The sequence below is a fragment of the Macrotis lagotis genome, chromosome 1 (genome assembly GCF_037893015.1).
Source record: "Macrotis lagotis isolate mMagLag1 chromosome 1, bilby.v1.9.chrom.fasta, whole genome shotgun sequence".
Classification (NCBI taxonomy): Eukaryota; Metazoa; Chordata; class Mammalia; order Peramelemorphia; family Peramelidae; genus Macrotis; species Macrotis lagotis.
The window spans coordinates 134,041,812-134,050,055 of record NC_133658.1 but is presented as its reverse complement, the minus strand read 5'-3'; positions in this window follow the sequence as shown (position 1 = coordinate 134,050,055).

The window sequence follows — 8,244 nt, the reverse complement described above, 5'->3', positions numbered from 1 at the left end:
AAAATTATAGAGCTATCTCCCTAATGAATTTAGCTGCCCAAAACTTAAATAAAATCTTAGCAAATTGATTACAACTATTTATCACTATGACCAAGTATAATTTACTCCAGGGATGCAGGGTTGGTTCAATATTAGGAAAATTGTTAGTATAATTCATTATATTAATAGCAAATCTATCAGAAATCAAATGATTATATCAATAGATGCTGAAAAAACTTTTGTCAAAATACAGCATCCATTCCTACTAAAAACACTAGAGAGTGTAGGAATAAATGGCTTGTTCCTTAGAATAATAAGCAGTATCTATCTGAAACCATTAACAAGCATTTTATTCAACAGGGATAGGCTTGAGGCATTCCCAATAAGATCAGCAGTGAAACAAGCATGCCCATTATCACCACTACTATTCAATATCATATTAGAAATGTTAGCCTCGACAATAAGAGAAGAAAAAGAAATTGAAAGAATTAGAATTGGGAAGGAAGAGACAAAACTCTCCCTCTTTGCAGAAGACATGATGTTATACCCAGAGAATCCAAAAAAAAAAAAAAAACAACTAAAAAATCACTAGAAATAATTAGCAACTTTAGCAAAGTCACAGAATATAAAATAAACTCTCATATATCTGTGCCAATTGTATAATATATAAGTATTCAAAGTAACTTCATAAAATATAAAATATCTGTGAGTCTATCTGCCAAGGCAGACCCAAAAATTTTTGAAAATAATTAGAAAACACTTCTAACACAAATAAAATCAGACTTAAATAACTGTGTAAACATCAACTGTTCATTAATAGGTCAAGCTGATATAATAGCAATCACAATTCTATCAAAACTAAATTACCTGTTGAATGCCCTACCAGTCAAAATTCCAAAAAAATTAATGAGTTAGAAAAAGTTTTAAGTAAATTCATATGGAGAAATAAAATTTCAAGAATTTCCATGGATTCAGTGAAAAAAGTGCAAAAGAAAGTGGCTTAGTCTTACTAGATCTAAAATTATATCATAAAGCATCAGTCATCAAAACTGTCTGGTATTGGCTAAGAAACAGAGTGGTGGGTCAGTGTCGGGGGTCGGCCCTGACCGCCTGGGTGGATAGGACCTCCCCGGGACTGAGGTCAGACCAACCCAGAGAAGACACGGCTCCTTAAGGGGAGCAGTGGCTTCGCCTGGTTGGCCTGTGTCCATTGCTCCAATCGGGTGGTAGGTTCTGCCCTCGGGGCGGATTGGGGTGGCAGCCCGGAAATAACTCCCTATATTATCCAGCGCCCTGAGCTATTCGGGATCCCTCTGCACCTAATAAAACATATGCCTCCTGAAGAAGTGTCTGCCTGAGTCCCTCCTCGCTGATCCCCGGGGGAGGGAAAAACCAGAGACGCCTGAAGCAGTGCCCACTGAGGAGCTCACTCGGGAGTCCGGGGAAGAAGACCCCGGACAGAACTGGCCCCCGAACAGGGACACCCGAAGACCCCGCCGAGTGAGGTAAGCCTGTTTAAGTAAAAACAGAAGAGGCAGACACCCTAGGTCCACGGGACACCTAGAGGGAGTAAACATGGGCAAAGGAATGTCTAAGCATTTACAGCCAGAGGATTCAGGAGTATTAGCATGTCAAGTACATGCACTAGTAAAGACTCATGGCATAAGAGTCCGTATAAAAGAATGTAAGGATTGGGTGGAAAAAATATTGGTTGTCTCCCCTTGGGTCTCCCACACCGGCATTGACTCTCAGAAATGGAGAGTGGTAGGAACTCAAATGGCCTCTTATAACACAGAAAAACCTGGCTTTCTATCGGACACGGACTTTGTGATTTACTCCGTGGTGGCTGCGGCTCTTGACCCGCAGCCTCCACTGGGAGCCGTGCCCGGAGAAACACAAACAGGGCCCTCGTTACTAGGGGAACCTGAATGGCCCCCGCCCCCAGATGAGGGGCTTGACGACCTGAGGGAACCAGCCCCCAAATACCCTTAAAGAAATAGGGAGTCTGCTGTAGATTTTATCAGCAGAGTGCAGACCACCGTGAAAGGGAAATTCGGGACAGGGAATGCAGCACAACCATTAATCATTCAGTTAATAAAGGGAGGGCTAACTCATTCAAAAGGCTTGCTAGCTACTCTGCCTGCTGACCCCTCCTTAGAGGAGATAATTGATAAGGCCCTAGATGAGGAACCTCCCCCAGACCCTCTCCAAACCTCTATTAATCTCCTCGCTAATGCTTTACAAACCACAAACTTAGTGCCTAGATCAAAGGGTAAAGGAAATTGTTTCCGATGTGGAAAGACCGGTCACTTTCAAGCTGAGTGCCGTAATTCCCAGAAGAGTGCAATGAAGTGCTTTGTCTGTGGTAAACCTGGTCATATAGCAAAGCATTGTAGGCAGAAAAACAAAAACCAGAAGTATAGCAATGGTGGGCCGCAGGGAAACGGGAAGAGGGGTCGAGAAGCCGAGGGCCCGACCCCAGGGCTGATCTGTTAAATCCCTCGGTTACTATTCCCCTCTCAGAGAGCACAGAATTGAGCCCATGGACTACGACTACTGTTAAAGCCTCCCCTAGGGACTTCCACCGCTTAGTGATTGGAACTGCTCTCGCTCCCCAGGTCATTGTCCACACACAGCTCCTAAGCCCAGGCCAGACTTCTATAACTGTTACAAATCCCCATCATTACCCAATAGAGCTAAAAGGCGGTGAGCCTGTTGCTCTTGCTATTTCCCTCCCCTGGATAGATAAGGATTGGAGAGAGCGTACCCATGAGGACACATTTGTGGCCTGGACACAGGCTATATCAGCCCACCGTCCCACTTTACCACTTATAGTGGAGGGAAGAGAGATTGTAGGTTTAATTGATACAGGTGCTGATGTCTCGGTCATATCCACAAAAGATTGGCAGCCCTGTTGGGAACTTTCAAAAACTCCCCAAGACATCACGGGAGTTTCAGGAGGTACTTTGGCGAAAAGGTCCCTAAGATTTCTAAAATGGAAAAGTGATGATGTGGCAGGGATCTTCCGCCCTTTGGTACTTCCTATTCCTATGTCCCTATGGGGGAGGGATGTTTTGCAAACCTTGGGCTTGTCCCTAACTACAGACACAGCTTTAAACCACTAGGGGTCACTGGAGGGCCGCAACCCATACCGCTGACGTGGCGATCTGACAAACCGGTTTGGGTAGATCAGTGGCCCCTCACCAAAGACAAATTACAGGCCCTTGCTAACATAGTACAAGGACTTTTATCGGCTGGACAAGTAGAGCCATCCACCAGCCCATGGAATTCCCCAGTTTTTGTAATCAAAAAGAAAAGTGGGAAATGGAGAATGTTAGTAGATCTAAGAAAGGTTAATGCCACCTTACAACCTATGGGTACCACCCAGCCTGGGTTACCTTCTCCAGTTGCCATTCCAAAGGCTTGGCCCATAACTGTTATAGATATAAAGGATTGTTTTTATAGTATACCCCTTAACCCTGTAGATAGACAGCGCTTTGCCTTTAGTGTACCTGCTGTAAATTATCAAGAACCTGCTCAGCGTTTTCAGTTTAAAGTCCTTCCCCAAGGCATGGCAAACAGTCCCACTCTATGTCAGGTTTATGTTGCACAGATTCTGATGCCCATTAGGCGAGAACACTTGGGAGCCATTATCATTCATTATATGGATGACATATTAATTTCTGCATCCCACCGGACTGTTGTCTTGCTTATTTTAAAAAAGATTACCTCAGCCCTAGCAGCATATGGATTACAAGTTGCCCCTGAAAAGATACAAACAGAACCTCCCTACACATATTTAGGACATCAGGTATACAAGGATTTAGTGAAGAAATCTCCTAAGATTGATACAGCTCAAGTTTCTACATTAAATGACTTTCAGAAATTAATTGGTTCAATCCAATGGCTAAGGAATGTAGTTCCTATTTCCAATGATATGATGTATCCATTGTATGATATCTTAAAAGGCTCATCTGATTTGAACTCGCCCCGTACATGGACCCCTGCAGCCATGGAAGCTGTTACCCAGATACAGGACTTGGCATCCACATCAACTGTTGCCCGATTAGATCCAACCGCTCCGGTTTATGTAACTTTGGTGTGTCATCCTTCATTGGGTAAGGCCGGAGTAGTGTTTTAAGTTACAGGTCCTTTACAATGGGTACATTCATCAAAACCCATTAAGTCTATACCCTCTAGGTTTGAAGTGGATGCACAACTCCTTTTGAAAGCAGCAGAAGCTGCGATCACTATTTTTGGCACCATTCCTATGTTACTGCTCCAGGAAGATCCTGCAATACTTACTCATCTAGCACAGAACTCCGAGGAGTGGGCCATGTTATTGTCTACTTATCCCCCTTCTCAGGGTCATCCACCTCCCTCATTACGAGGATGGTTGCAACTCCCTTTGAAGTATCCCTCCAACCCAGTAGTTCCTCAACCAGTACAGGGAGTCAATGTTTTTACCGATGCTACCAAACACCATAGAGCATCTATTTATATTCCAGACAAGAAGATATTGAAGGTGTTACAAACTCCATATGCCTCAGCCCAAAAGAATGAATTGCAGGCCATTGTGATAGCCTTAGAACTGTGTGCTTATGAGCCTTTTAACTTAATCACTGATAGCTATTACTGCTTTGTCTTATTGCAACAGCTAGCTCTAGCAGATCTTTCTTTGTCCAATTCTGCAGTCATAGATCTCTTACACCAAGCACAACGGTCTCTCCTACACCGCTCTGACCCCCTCTATGTCTTACATGTCAGATCTCATGTGTCCACTTCTGGCCCAATCTACTCAGGGAATGCCATAGCTGACTCGGCTCTCCTTGACCCTGATATCAAAAGTGAGATAGTCATGTATGCAGATCCTTCTATTGTTCATGACACATTTCATCTCCCAGCAAAAACACTTGCACGGCTTTATGGTCTTCCTAAGGAAGAGGCACGTCGCATTGTCCGACAATGCAGGCATTGTGCCCCTTTCCGCCCTGCCCCGACTGTACGTGCCACCAACCCCCGGGGCCTGGCCCCTAATGACATTTGGCAGATGGATGTCACCCACTTTCAGGCCAGCCTGATTCATGTCACTGTGGACACTTTTTCTAACTTTATTATGGCCACTTTGCAGCCTGGTGAGGCTGTACGCCATGTGATAGCTCATTGTCTTCACTGCTTTGCCACCCACGGGATACCTCAGTTGTTAAAAACCGACAACAGCCTGGCCTATACCTCCTCTGCTTTTGCTCGCTTCTGCCACGAATTCGGTGTCACTCATGTTACCGGTATCCCTTACAACCCCACCGGTCAAGCCATTGTGGAGCGTGCCAATCAGTCCTTGAAGCGCACTCTCATTAAACAAAAAGGGGGAGTGCGTGGTAGACTCACTGCAGTTCAGGTAGCAACTGCGGTCTTCACCAGGAATTACTTGATTGGTGATGATCAGGGCATTACCCCTGCTATGAAACAAATACTACCTCCACAAACTCCACTAACACAAGAAACACACACACAGACAAAAAACCTAACAAAAAATAAACCCACAACAGTATGGTGGAGAGATGAGGAAGGACAGTGGCATGGTCCCGCCCAGGTGATGGTATGGGGAAAGGGATTCTTGAGTCTCCACACAGGTGAAGGGACACGCTGGGTCCCCACCAGGTGGACCAGGACCTGTACAGAAGATAAAGAGAAACCACCAAAAAAGCAGACGGAAGCGCCTCAACAGGATGCAGAAAGCAAAGATGGCACATAAATGGCTAAGTATACTAGGAATATTAAGCAGATTAAAATCCATTGACTCCCGATCCATTCCCCTTCATTGGAAAAATCTTACTGAGGCCACTCATTTTACTTATTGGACAGTAATACCAGGGTTTCCTACGGTTGTTCCAGCCACATGGATAGGAGATCCAGTGGAATTACAGTTAGCAGGCTCTGCTTACCTAGTGCTAGGAGGACTTAAAGGGGCTCCTCCTGAAAAGAAACATGATCTGAATAGCCCTGTAACTTTGACTTCTTTGCATCTTCCGATATGCCTTACTACAGGCTCTCACCCCCTCTGTGCTCAGGTGGTAAATGGAACACTTAAAGAAACCCCTCATGGACCAGATAGCAATCTTGGGCATGGTGACTTCTTGCATTTTTCTATGATCCAACATCTTATGCCTGTGGCCTATCTGACGCCAGTTGATAAGACCAAAGGAGATATACACTATGTCTCGTCACTCCCTCTGCCCAATAACAGTTTTATAGGGAGAATGGCTTTGAGCGAGTTCAATAAAACGTGGCATTGGATTCTGGGAGGCGGATGCAATACCACTAAAGCCTCTTGGGAAAGTAATAAAACTGATGGCCCTTGTAATTTTATGGACAGGATTAGAGTGGCTGCAGGAATGTCCCCTAACCAAGAAATACCCCATTCCCCTCTACCACCATGCTCTCCTTCACCAACTATGTTTGAAGCCGTACAGGTTTGTTCTACAGGAGTTCCAGTCTACGGTCCCAACATGAACGGCACTCAAGTGTATTTCCTGGATGGCGGCCCAGGCCCCTATTTTGCTGCTCCGGTCCCGCATGTGATGAAAGACAACAGTACCAGACCACAGACGCACCTTTGGAAAGCCGCAGCAGCCTTCGATGTTATCATTCATTTTACGGACAACACTGCCCCTGCCAAAGTGAACAACACCATCTGGAACCTTTGGGCTGAACTGTTTTATGACTTATATTGGGTGTTCCCCGAAGGACAGAGGACAGACTATTGGTGTAATGTCTTTACCACACAAGCAGTGACTGTTCTACCTACCTATCTAGATGAGTTAGACAAAATAATCAATACCATAAGGAATATCACAGATCAGTATAAGAAAGATATGAAGGATGATCACGGTCTATTCCCTGATTGGATAAATAAGATAGACCTTAATCATTGGATGCATTATTTGTTGATTCTTGGTGCTTGGTGTTTAATGGCCTTATTGCTATGTTGCCTGTTTCCCCTTCTTTTTTCTCTGTTTATAAAAATGGGGCGTTGGGCCCTTGAGCAACTCAAGGCAGACATACTCATGTCAAACAAAAAGGGGGAGTTGTCGGGGGTCGGCCCTGACCGCCTGGGTGGATAGGACCTCCCCGGGACTGAGGTCAGACCAACCCAGAGAAGACACGGCTCCTTAAGGGGAGCAGTGGCTTCGCCTGGTTGGCCTGTGTCCATTGCTCCAATCGGGTGGTAGGTTCTGCCCTCGGGGCGGATTGGGGTGGCAGCCCGGAAATAACTCCCTATATTATCCAGCGCCCTGAGCTATTCGGGATCCCTCTGCACCTAATAAAACATATGCCTCCTGAAGAAGTGTCTGCCTGAGTCCCTCCTCGCTGATCCCCGGGGGAGGGAAAAACCAGAGACGCCTGAAGCAGTGCCCACTGAGGAGCTCACTCGGGAGTCCGGGGAAGAAGACCCCGGACAGGTCAGTGGAATAGATTAGGTGCAATAGCAGGGAATGATTATAGTAATCTGCTGTTTGATAAACCCAAAGAATCCAGTTTTGGGGATAAAAGCTCTCTGTTTGCTGAAAACTGTTGGGAAAATTGGAATTTAGTATGAAAGAAACTTAGATTAGACCAATATCGCACACCCTATACAATGATAAGTTGGAAATGGATACAGGATTTATACACAAAAAAACATTATGATGAGCAAACTAGATGATCAAGGAGTAGTTTACCTGTCAGATCTATGGAAAGGGAAACAGTTTATGACCAAGGAAGAGATAGAGAACATCATTAAAAACAAACTAGATAATTTTGACTACATTTTTGCATAGATAAAACCCCTGTAAACAAGATCAAAACAAATGTAGTAAATTGGGAAACAAATTTTACCACTAGTATTTCTGACAAAGGACTCATTTCCAAAATATACAGAGAACTGAGTCAAATTTTCAAAACGAACAAGTAATTTCCAAATTGACAAATTATCAAAGGATATGCAAAGGCAATTTACAGAGGAGGAAATCCAAGTGATCCATAGTCATATGAAAAAATTGCTTTAAATTATTACTTATTAGAGAAATGCAAATTAAATCATCTCTGAGATACCACCTCACACCTCTCAGACTGACCAGTTGACAAGAAAGGACATTGATAAAAGTTGGAAGTGATGTGGGAAATCTGGGACACTAATACATTGTTCGTGGAGCTGTGAACTCATCCAACCTTTCTGGAGTGCAATCTGGAATTATGTCCAAAGGGCAAAAAAAACATGCAATC